Below are 12,248 nucleotides of genomic sequence, written 5' to 3' on the forward strand. Positions count from 1 at the left end.
TCAAGTTAATATTTAGTTTGCTTTTACTCAAGCTTAACAAACTTTCTCCTGGGGCTCATCTGTTAGTAACACACTCTATTTTTATCTTGGAATGTCTTACTTTATCTTTGATTTTGAAGAATAGTTTTGCAGAAGATAGAATGTTTGGACTGGCAGTCTCTTCTTTTGGAACTTAGAATATGTCCTTCCACTGACTTCTGGCTTCTATGGTTTCTGATGTCAATATTATTGAGTACATATGTGAAGTCCTTTTTAAAGCTACTTTCAAGGGTTTCTCTTTGTACTTGCCTTCCAAAGCTTTGATTATGATATGTTTACATGTGAATATACTAATTTATCGAGCTTGTAGTTCTTTAATCTTAGCAGTGCAGATCAATTAAATTTGGGCAGATTTTAGCTGTTATGTATTCAAATATTTCTTCCTTCTTTTCTTTCCTTTAAAATTTCTCATTTTATGTTAGTGTAATTTATGGTGTCAAACAAGTCTCTAAAGCTCTGTTTATTTTTCTTCATACCTTTTATTCATTTCCTTAAAATGGATAATCTAAATTAAGGTATTTTTGAAATTGTGAATTCTTTCTTTTGCTTGCTAAAATATGGCATTGATCCTCTCTACTGAATTTTAAAATCTCAGTTATTGTACTTTAAATTCCAGAATTTCTATTTAGTTATGTTTTAAATATTTATCTCTTTATTTATATCTTCTATTTGATAAGAAATGTATCTCATATTTTCCTTTAGTTCTTTAAACTTGGTTTCCTTTGGTTCCATGAATATATTTTAAATGACTAATTTAAAGTCTTCACTAAGTTCAACATCTAGGCTTTCTTGGGAGTGGTATCTATTGGTTGCTTTTATTCCTGTTTATAGCTCATATTATAGTGTTCTTTTGCATATCTCATACTTGTGTTTTTTGTTTGTTTGTTTTACTGAACATTTTATATAATATGATGTTTCAACTCTGAAAATCAGATCACCTCCCTTCCTACTCTGGAGGTTGTTATTGTTACTGTTTTGTTATTTAGTTACTTTTCTGGACAAACTGTAGATTAAGTATTCTTTGTCACATTTGTTAGCCAAGTCTCTGCTTACTTCAGTTTGTGCTCAGCTAATGATTGAATAAGAGATTTCCTTCGATAGCTTGAACTAATTTGAATGTGCCAGATACTGCTTAGGAGTGATGTGTTTATACTGGAAACACATCTTCAGTGCTGTAGAAGGCAGTTGACAACTCTGACTTGGTCTTTACTTTCTACTTGTGCAGACCCTCAAGGTCAGCTAAGGGGCAGAGATTAGCACCTTCTCAGGTCTTTCATTAGTATGTACACAGCCTTGAACAAGTATGTGGCTTTTTAGATTCCTAGGTGTATCAGTCCATTTTCACACTGCTATAAAGAACTGCCTGAAGTTGGGTAATTTGTAAAGAAAAGAGATTTAACTGACTTACAGTTCCTCATGGCTGGGGAACACATGATGAGGAAACATACAATCATGGTGGAAGGCGAAGGGAAAGTAGGGAATATTTTACATGGTGGCAGGAGATAGAGAAGGGGGGACAGAAGTGCTACACTTTTAAACCATCAGATCTGGTGAGAACTCACTCATTATCATAAAAAGAGCATGGGGAAAATCTGTCCCCATGATCCAATCACCTCCCATCAGGTTCCTCTCCTGACATGTGAGGATTACAATTTGGCATAAGATTTAGGTGAGGACACAGAGCTAAACCATGTCACCAGGAATTTGTTGGAGCTTTGAAAGCCCCCTGTGGACATGTTATTCCCCAGTATTTTCTTTTACATTTTTTTGATCAGCCTCTTATTATCTCCAACTGGTAATGCTATCCAAGCAGCTATGATGATAAACAAGTTCCACTAATTGTTCTTGAGGATATAACTACTCTTGCAGAGGAATCTCTCAGTTACATCAAATGTAGACAAGCCTTGAGAATGAAGAACTTTAGTGAGATGACAGATAAGTCAAATAATAACTATGATCTGGAATTTTGGAGTGCTCCAATCTCATTTTGTTCCCTTCAAGTTTCTAATTGGTGACTTTACATAAATTTTGTAATTTATCTGGCTGTTAGTTTTCAAAACTACTATAGATTTCAGGAGGAAGAAGATTGGAATAAGGCATAAAACATAGCTCACTGTTCTTGTTGAGATTAAGCTATTAAAAATAAGCTCTCTATATTGTTCCAAGTCTTTAATTTCTAGAGTTCCAAAAAGGTTGATACCAAAATTTGTGGATTTTGACAGTTTTTGCATTTGTTCTCACTGTTTTTATAGAGTAGATTTTTGGATATCATTGTTCTACTATTAAGATGAGGCTCTCTCAGGAACTAGAATTGTAGTCTATATAATTTTCCTCCATAACTGGAGGAAACAATGCAATGAAAACTATGCCCAGACAATGCAATGACAACTTTCTGCCTGCCTATCTAGATATATTTCTGAAAAATCACCTTTTCCTGGATTTCACATCAAGTAGACTATACTAGAGCAGTCATCCCAGGTTCAAAGTCATGAGAGTAACAATTTATACCTCAGTAACATGATTCCCACTTCATTGTATTTTTAAGTCACATTCTAGGTATATGTAATTCTACATTGGTTCTCCCTCTTAGTCCAAAACAGTGATCTCATATAGCATTTTCTAAGACATCTTGACAAGGTAGCAAAATATTGGAGCATGGATCCAGCATGATATGCTGGCCAGCCAAATGGGCATTGCTGTAGTCTCACTCAGGTAGGGCCCCAAGAAGCACTCAGGAAAGAATTGTTCCAGTGGGCTGAACATCAAATTGTAAATCCTATTGTCTACATTGCTTAAAATTAGAGATGGCCCAAAATTAACATTTATATTGCTTTAAGAGAATACATGGGAGTTGGGTTGCATAGAATTGAAAACAAAACAGGAGAAATTATGAGAAGATTGATGGAAGAGATATTTGAGTGGACCACTAGTAATGGACTTATACCCACAATTTAATAATATTTGTATATTATATAAATATTCCCACCCACATGTCCTAAAATAAGTAAAGTAAAAATAAATTGCCCATTCAGTGCTTTCTAATAGGGCCAAAAAAACAGCATCCTAAAACTGGAGGCTATTCATGGACTCAATACCAACATTTTCTCACAAGGCTAATGTAGCTAATGCTCTAGCTAAGTGTCTGCCTTTCTAACAGGAACAACCAATATTGAGCAACCAAATGGGATGCTTCCTTGAAAGGACATGCACTGCAAGCTACAGGTGAAAGTTTGATTACATTAGACTCACTTGCTTGAGCTAGTCTTTTGTTCTCATGTGAAAATAGAAATAGTATAAATTTCAATTATTTTCTTTTTCATCATTTTTCAGCTAGAATCATCTTTTGAATTTCTGACTGCTTATACAATGTCATGATGTTTCATAAAATATTACTTTCTAAAATTGGCTCATTCTATAGTAAACAAAGTGAAATGATTGACAAATGTTCAGATAATTCACTGTTGCTATAAGGTTTTCCATCAGCCAGAAGTCACTAGACATAAAGAAAACTGGACTGGCTGCTTGAAGGCTTAATGTGGAAACAGTTAAGAGACAGTATCTTGTCAATATTGGGGTACCCTCTAGCAATGTGTGGTATGCACTCCAAGCCAGTCAGCAATATAAAATATTTCTTTCCCCATAGGGTACATAAGTTTGAAAACAAAAAATAGAAATAGAGGTGGTACCTTTCATTCATATATATCACGACCAATCGGCAACAACAACAGGAACAAAACTGTTTTCCATTTCTATTACTTGGGAATCAGTTGGTTTAGAGATTGTAATGTCCAAGTGTCAAAGAAAAACTGCTCATATCAGCCTCTGTATGTTCTTAAGTAAACAGACACACTAGGAGTATAAGGTGTTGACTGAGGTTATGGTGTTTACTATCAAGGAGAAAGTAACATGATGCCAGAGAATAGGGGCAGGGAATAGTATGAATAGAATCCAGGGCATTCCCTGAGTTTTTTCATTTATGTGACCATCACTGGTAAGTATTAGAAGAAGAATGTAGACAGGCCAACTAAGAATTCAGATTTCTTAGGAGTAGAGCTTTCAATCATCTAGTACCCATCCCAAGTAGGTAAACAAAAAAATGTAAGCTGAAGTGCTGGATGAAGGAAGGCAATTTTGAGTCGATGGTAAAGAAAGAAAAGAAGGTTTATATACACTTCTCTTGGTCTTTTATTCATTGAAGAAGCACTGATCATCTCTGCTATGTTTATATGATTTCTTATAATTAAATTTTAAATTATAACTATTTTTTTCTTTTTTTCTTACTCCATTCTTCCATTATTCTATTTGTAGAAGTTTTCTTTGTAATTTATGTAACAATATCCACAATGCTAAACAAAATATAGTACACCACTCTTTCTTACTAAAGTAAAAAATTTGATAAAATTTCTAAGATTTCTGTTTTTTAAGGGAACAGAGATTTGTTTTAATTTTGCTTAAAACTTTGCAGCCTCAACTTTAGTAACATGATAATGGGCTAAGTACTGCAGTTATATTACTGAAAAAAAATGTTATGTCTAAAGTAGAAATAATTAATTAGACTTCTTTTTAAAAAATATTCCCAATTGTAATGATTGTTTATGTATGTGTAAGAATGAGTGTATTGGGAGATTATTGCATACCTGCAGTATTAATAATGTACAAAATTCATTTGCTGATATTTAAAGTCAAGAATTCAACACATTTTCATAATTAATGGCATGAAGTTCCTGTGAGGATTTTTCAGATATTAAAGTTCACATATAATGACAATCATTGCTAGTTACCTAGTCTACAAAAAAACAATTTATTTTTGAGGTTAGGATATTACAGTCAGCAGAAATCTCTTTAGCTGTTACATATATACACAAGTTAGGGTTAGCAGAGTATAGGTATATATAAATGGAAAACTTTCACATTTAACCTATTGCCAAGTATGTATTATCACCTTAATTAGCTTCATTCCTTTCTCCTCCATCTCTTCCTGATATTCACATTTAATATATTTACTGTTAAATATATTAATAGTGCACATAAGAGATCCTACTTAAAACAGTATTTTTAAATCAAATAGATTTTGAAATTTAAATTCTAGCTTGTAGATTATTAAACAATTACAGATGGTTTGATGCTTCTCAACATTACATCAGAATCTACATGGGTGGTGGAGTTTGGGCATCTATACCTATACATTTCATGGACTCCTGTTATAACTATTACTAGTAAATGATTCCTGATCCAAATATCCACAAAATTGATACTCATATTCCTTCAGGTTAGGAAATGACTTTTTTCCATATACTTTAAAAAGTAATTTGAGCATGCATGTGAAAAGTCTACTCACTTTCTTACATGAATTCATATGATAAGAGATGCATACAGAAACTCATATACAGTTTAAGGCAACAGTTTGTAAGCATGGATTTTCATAAACAGCAAGTCTTTGGCATGTATAGAAAATGCAGCTATATCAGATATATTTTGAGAGATGATGCATGAACTGATCCTCTTACATTCTCACATTATTCACTCCCTTAGTCTCAGCTGAGAGGACAATGATCTTAAACCACAAAAACTTTAGTTTATAATTATGATTCAGATTATATAATAATGCACTGGATTGAACCCATATGGAGAAATATAGAAAGAGTAATAAAAGGTGAAACAAATGTGCTGTTGACAAAGGCACTCTGGATACTGCATTAGGAAACCCTGTTCTAAATCACAGCATCGATTCCTAGAACTAGGAGATAAACTACTAATTTGGGGGCAGTTGTGCACTAAGCATTAAGCTAAAGGAATTATTCTTGGATTGAAGTAGAAAAATTGATATGATGACTAGCATTTTATAGGAACTTAAACAGTAATTGAATTGAGCAACCCCTGTGTTTACATTCATTCATTACACACATATATTGAAATTATACATAAACATTCAGAATTTATCACTTGGCACCTGAAAGCAGAGGTAGCAAACTCATCCATAGAGAGAGGCAAGTTCTACGGCTTTTTGGCAGCCTCATTGTCAATCAGTTGCTCTTTCTTTCTTTCTTTCATATGGTTTAAGGCAGTAATGCCCTTACCTGGCACTATTTAGTGGCAATATGAGAGGTTTCTAAAAACCTCATCCTACTTTCTTGGTTTTTTCCTTTCATGGATTTTGTGGATTAATTTTATTTTTTCTTTTGGATGCTCAAAACATAACTTTAGATCCTAATGACTAAAATAAAAGTCATTTTATTATGATTATCTTTAAAAATACTATTATAAATGTATACTCTTAACAACAACCTTTTTTTGGTTAACAATCATAAATTTTCAGATATTTAATTTCCACTACTTCAAAATCTTTCCAATATCCAGACTTTCTGCTGTCTGGATTACAGCGAGATAAGGACAACAGGTTGAATTACTTTCAGTTGTAGTAGTAAAAACTAGAATGATTCATTTAGTACACTAATATTTATTAAGTACATAGCATATGGCAAAGATGTGGCACAATTGTGAAGTCCTACTGGATACTACGAAAGGCATAGAAAGAATATCCAACAAGTTAGGAAAGTGCTTAGAGGCAAGATGGCATGGAATAGTTTTGTACTAAGACATGTCTTTATTATTTCTCTCTATGTATTCACTTACATTAAAAAATAAAGTAAGACATGCACGTGATGAAAGAAATAATGTATTTGTTGAGATATAGCAATGGAGAGAAGTGGATTTTTCTTTTAGTCTGAGGCCAAATACCAATATTGTAATACAGAGCTTATGTGACTCATCCTCACGTTATTTCCCTTGGAAAATACTACTGTGCGTCTCCATGTTATTGACCTACTTTCTAAGAATCAAATTTGTCTCAATAAAACTTAAGTCCTTACATAGAGATTATTTTACAGTTCATCATCTAGAATCAGCAGACTAATAATAACATAGTTAAGATAATAGTATTTAATAAATCTATTAACAGTCATAAACATTCTGACTTATAGACATTAGAGGTTTCCTGAAAGTCATTTTTCCTTTAAATATGTTGTCATACTAGAAATAATTACATAAATAGGGTTCTGTTTTTTTAAACCAAGGATGAATGCAGGGTATTGAGTGGGTATACATACACACATATACATACATTAACTCAAGATTAACCTTTGTCCTTAAATGAATGAAACTGCATGTCATCACTTACATTAATTTCATTGTGATAAAGTGATATGACCATATTTTAATAAAGCAAAAGACGAAAAAGGTAATCCACACTTTCATTAACACAATTCAGAATTATTCTCTGTCTTTGTCTAGATCTTTAGCTAATTTTAAATGCTAAACACATCTATATTTAATGGCAAAGCAAATATATGCATTATGAGAAAATTTGGAAATGTTCACATTTAGCCAGTTTGTTATAGGGTAACTTGTATGTCAATAATTGCTTAAAGATTTTATTTCTATTCTATGATGAAAAGACAAAATGGCACCATTAGGAAATTATAAATACTATGTCCAGATACCTTGCAAGTGTCACATTTTGTTTCTAAAATCTAGTCTGGATTCTGCATTGCCACTGGCAGGCAGCTTGAATGAAAATCATCTCCCAGGCAGCTGCACCTTTCACTTCAGTTTTAGTCACAGCAGCTCTCCTGATTAGCACCTGCAGGAGCTGCCACAAGGCTGAACCTAAATCTGCTCTCCAGAGTCACAGACATGTGAACCACTCTGCCACTAGTTAACAAAATTCGTAAACGCAACCTGATAACCTTTCTGTTTGGCTTAAGCATTTTGTATGCTCAGAATAGCTACAGATGTTCCCATAATACACATTGTCTAAGAATTTTGAACATAAGGCTAGTAATTTATTATTATGTGATTTTTGCCCCCTAATGATATATGACGTACAGGAGCATGGAGAGCTAAAATAACAGCAGAAATCACAGCCACCTGAGGTTTCATTCTACTCTTTTGTATTTAATCACATGTGTTTGCACTCTTGTTTTCTGTAGGTTTTCTGTATAACTCAACAGGTGCAGGATCTGCATAGTTTTCTCCAATTCTTATGTAGAAAAGGTACAGCATGCAGGTGAGGTTTTATTTAGAATAAATTTTACCATCAAAAACTCTAATTGAACAGTCCATATGCTGGGAGAAATTGTTTTGAACATGCAAGATTTTATTATGATATAGTTGTAAGTTTGGGCTTTGTTTATTCATTCTGATTTAATGTATTATAAGGTCTTATATTCTGATTAGTTATTCTGGATTAAAGGGAAAAATTTTCATTCATTGCTGTGCAAACATGAGTATGTGCTTTTGTGTATGTGTGCGTCAGTACATTTATCCCATTAGATAGATGGGGTCCTCAAGAGAGCTAAAATTGGAAACAGGCTTACCTTTGTCTGACACAAATGTGGTAATCAGACAAAAGACAACTTAACTGGATCATTTTTAGGAGTCTAAAGAAAAACAACATTAGGGTGTAGAGTGGATAGGGAAGAGTTTGGGAAGTGGTAGGTTCTTTTTTAAGAACAGAAAATCAAATTGGAAGGCAAATATGAGCACAAGACCAGAGAAGCTATGGTAGGAATTTATGTGTTAATATGGTTTGGCCATGTCCCTACCCAAATCTCATGTTGATTGTAGTTCTCATAAACCCTGTGTGTCCTGGAATGGACCTGATGGGAGGTAGTTGAATCTTGGGGGCAGTTACACCCATGCTGTTCTTGTGATAGTAAGTGAGCTCTCATGAGATATAACAGTTTTATAAGGGGTTTTCCCACCTTTCCTTGGAACTTCTCCTTCCTGCCACCACATGAAAAATGATGTGTTTGCTTCCCCTTCTGCCATGATTGTAAGTTTCTTGAGGCCTCCCCAGACTTGTGAGACTGTGAGTCAATTAAACCTCTTTCCTTTATAAGGTACCCAGTCTTGAGTCATTCTTTATAGCAGTGTGAGAATGAACTAATATACACAGTATCTTCACATGCTAGTAAGCAGTTCCATATGAGTCTGAAATAATTAGAAAACTTTAGATCCACTTCTCCCTATTTCCCCCTATCCCCAAAACACTCATGTTCAGGTGAGAGAGAGGCGAGATACTTGAGCTAGGCTACACAGCACTGGCAATTTCAGAGAAAATCGTAGACCCTACACCTTCCCAGGGTCTGGAATGGGTGGAAGTAAAATAATAGTATAAGCTGATATTCATTGAGTAACATATCTTTGTTAGGTACTCTTTTAAGAGAAAGCAGCAAAGAATATAAATTTTAATGTGGTTTGTGGACATGAAAAATGAGGTAAAGCTGAGTACCAATCAAGGACAGAGAATAGTAAAGATATGCTTAGTATAGATACATAATTGATGAAAGGGACTAAGGGAAGACAGAAAAGAGAAAAGCATATTAAAAGAATTGGAGGAACAAGGAGGGAGTACTAGAAGGGTGTGGTTGCATAAATCCTCTCAGTAAAAGTGAGGCTCAAGTCCACAGTGTGGGCCCACCCTCTCGTATGAGGTAGTACACAGAGCTTTAACAGGAGGAGCAGAGTCTGTGCATTTCCCTGATCTAGACAGTGATCACTGGCAGGTTTATGGTCATTGTATAGTATGACCATTTAATTCAATGCATGAATTAAATCAGATATAATATGATAACAAATGAAACTGACACTGAGAGGCCTGGAGAAGTATTTCAAATTCTAAACCATGTAAACAGATGAACAGATCTCAGGAACAAGGCTGCCGGCCCTCAAACCATGTTGACCAGCTCTTCTATCATAACTGATTAACATGGATGCACCGTTGAACTGTTGTGAAGAGCACAGACTCCAGACAGGACTAACAAAGGGGCACTCAGAATAAAGCTAAGAGAGGTGCCTTTTCTTTATATGTAAGTTACAACACATACAAGATGAACAGCAGGACCAATATCTTTTATGGAGTAACTTCACCCCTTAAATTCTGCACCAGATATATGCATAGAGAACAGTGATGGGATCACTTTTGTAAAACAGTATTTATAGACTCACCATAAGAATTAAAATGGACATAAATTGAAGAATGTTATTTGAATTGAGGCTTCAAGTCACCTTCAATTGAATTGGAGGCTTACAGGAAGTCTTCATAGAAAGGCCTTTCTTGTTTTGAAAGGGCAGAATCCATATTGGTTAAGCATGTGAACTTTGATGTCAACCTGTCTATCATTAATTACTGTCTATGTGACATATTCTTAAGCAAGTTACTTAATCTCAGTTTCCCTACTTGAAAATTGGATATAATGATAGTACAGAAGTCTTAGAATTATCATGAAAAGTAAATGACACAATGTTTCCAAAGCATTTTATGTAGTAGCTGGCATACTGAGTTAATGCTTAGTGTAATATATGTATAAAGAATAAAGATGATATTCAGAAAATCAAACAAATGAGGAGGAACAGATAACTTTCTTGACTTTCAATAATGCTATCATTTTGCTCTATCATCCTTCTAAGTACAAAGGAGTATACATAGAGAATTATATAAAATAACGTATAATTAACTGTGAATTTAGGGTTAGTAGAAATATTGTATCTAGACATGATCTTTAGAAAAATATAAAAAGACCAAAAAAAAAACCATTTTAGATCTAAAATTGTGTAATTACATATACACAGTCAGAGAAACTCCTACTGAATTTAGATTTATTTAGCTATAGATTCTATAAAGAAGAAAAAGAAAATTTCAACCTCCCTCATGAGAAGAATTAATTTTACTTATTCTGAGTTTTCATCTGAAAACACTATCATTCTTCATAGCTCTTATGAGAGACACAGAATGTTGTAAACCTGATGTCTCTGAGGCTATCAGGAGCCATTTCCCTCTGCATGAGAGTGACAAGATTTTCATCTCAGAGTAAAGATAATGCCATTAATAAACTTCCCTTTCTGGATACATATTTTACCTTACAATTTTTAATTAAGAAGTTTTCACATTGTTATTTATTATGAAAGAAATCTAAGAGTTCTAAAGTACAGAGACACTTCAGTTTGTTGCTATTTACATATATAGCAGGTGAAGAGTAAGCAGAGAATATAGTTTTCTTCTAGAGTTTTCCCCCATCTGCTGTTTACCTCTTCCTTTTGTATTTCCATGAGTAGTTACTCCTTAGCAATCTGAGGATCTGCTCCTCATTAGGCATCTCTTAACAATTTCAATCAAATTTCTTGTGGCCTCTTCAATGTTGGGTCCCTCTTCAGTGTAGGGCCCCACGTCTTTGTGCTTCTTGAGTCATTTTCTAGTGAGTATATCATGATTCCTTAAAAGTTTTAAGTTACCTGTTTTATGTTTTGCCAAAAGATAGGATTTAGATCCTTGCTGACTAGATTTCTAGGGCATAATTCTGGCTTTAATTGCAATTTCATGATGTGCGTGGATGTAGATATTTGGTCTGTTCTACACACAGAACTCCTTCAGGGATTGAAAAATCTTAAGTCTCTGGGGACAATATTAATTGTTGTAAAAGGGTGATGACCAGAGCTTGAATAAGTTGTATTGTCAGGAAAAAAAATGCTGCAGCTTAAAAGAAAAGATAACTACTCGATTTTTTAAAAATAGTTTTATTGTTTAGGATTTAGAAAGAGAATACTTGTCTGAGGACAGTGGCTCACGCCTATAATCCCAACACTTTGAGAGGCAAAGGTGGATGAATCACTTGACGTTAGGAGTTCAAGGCCAGCCTGGCCAACATGATGAAACCCCATCTCTACTAAAAATACAAAAATTAGCCGGGCGTGGTGGTGAGCCTGTAATCAATTCCAGCTACTCGGGAGGTTAAGGTGGAAGAATCACTTGAACCCAGGTGGTGGAGGTTGCAGTGAGCTGAGATTGTGCCACTGCAATGCAACCTGCACAACAGAGCTAGACTCTGTAAAAAGGAAAGAAAGAGAGCGAGAAAGAGAGAGAGAGAGAGAGAGAGAGAGAGAGAGAGAGAGAGAGAGAAAGAGAGAGAGAGGAAGGAAGGAAGGAAGGAGAAAGAAAGAAAAGAAATAAAGAAAGAGAAAGAAAGGTAAGAGAGAAGAAGAAAGAAAGAGGACTGTCCTTCTAAGAATCCTGAATAACACTATACATTGTCAGTTATGCATTTTAATTAACAATAATAATAATGTATTTTCCATTTTTCCTAGGGGAAAAAGCTTAAAAGCAATTGCAGAGATACTTAAACAATTATATTTATATAGGGGCCAGTCCACTC

Source organism: Saimiri boliviensis, chromosome 2 (assembly GCF_048565385.1).
Source record: "Saimiri boliviensis isolate mSaiBol1 chromosome 2, mSaiBol1.pri, whole genome shotgun sequence".
Taxonomy (NCBI): Eukaryota; Metazoa; Chordata; class Mammalia; order Primates; family Cebidae; genus Saimiri; species Saimiri boliviensis.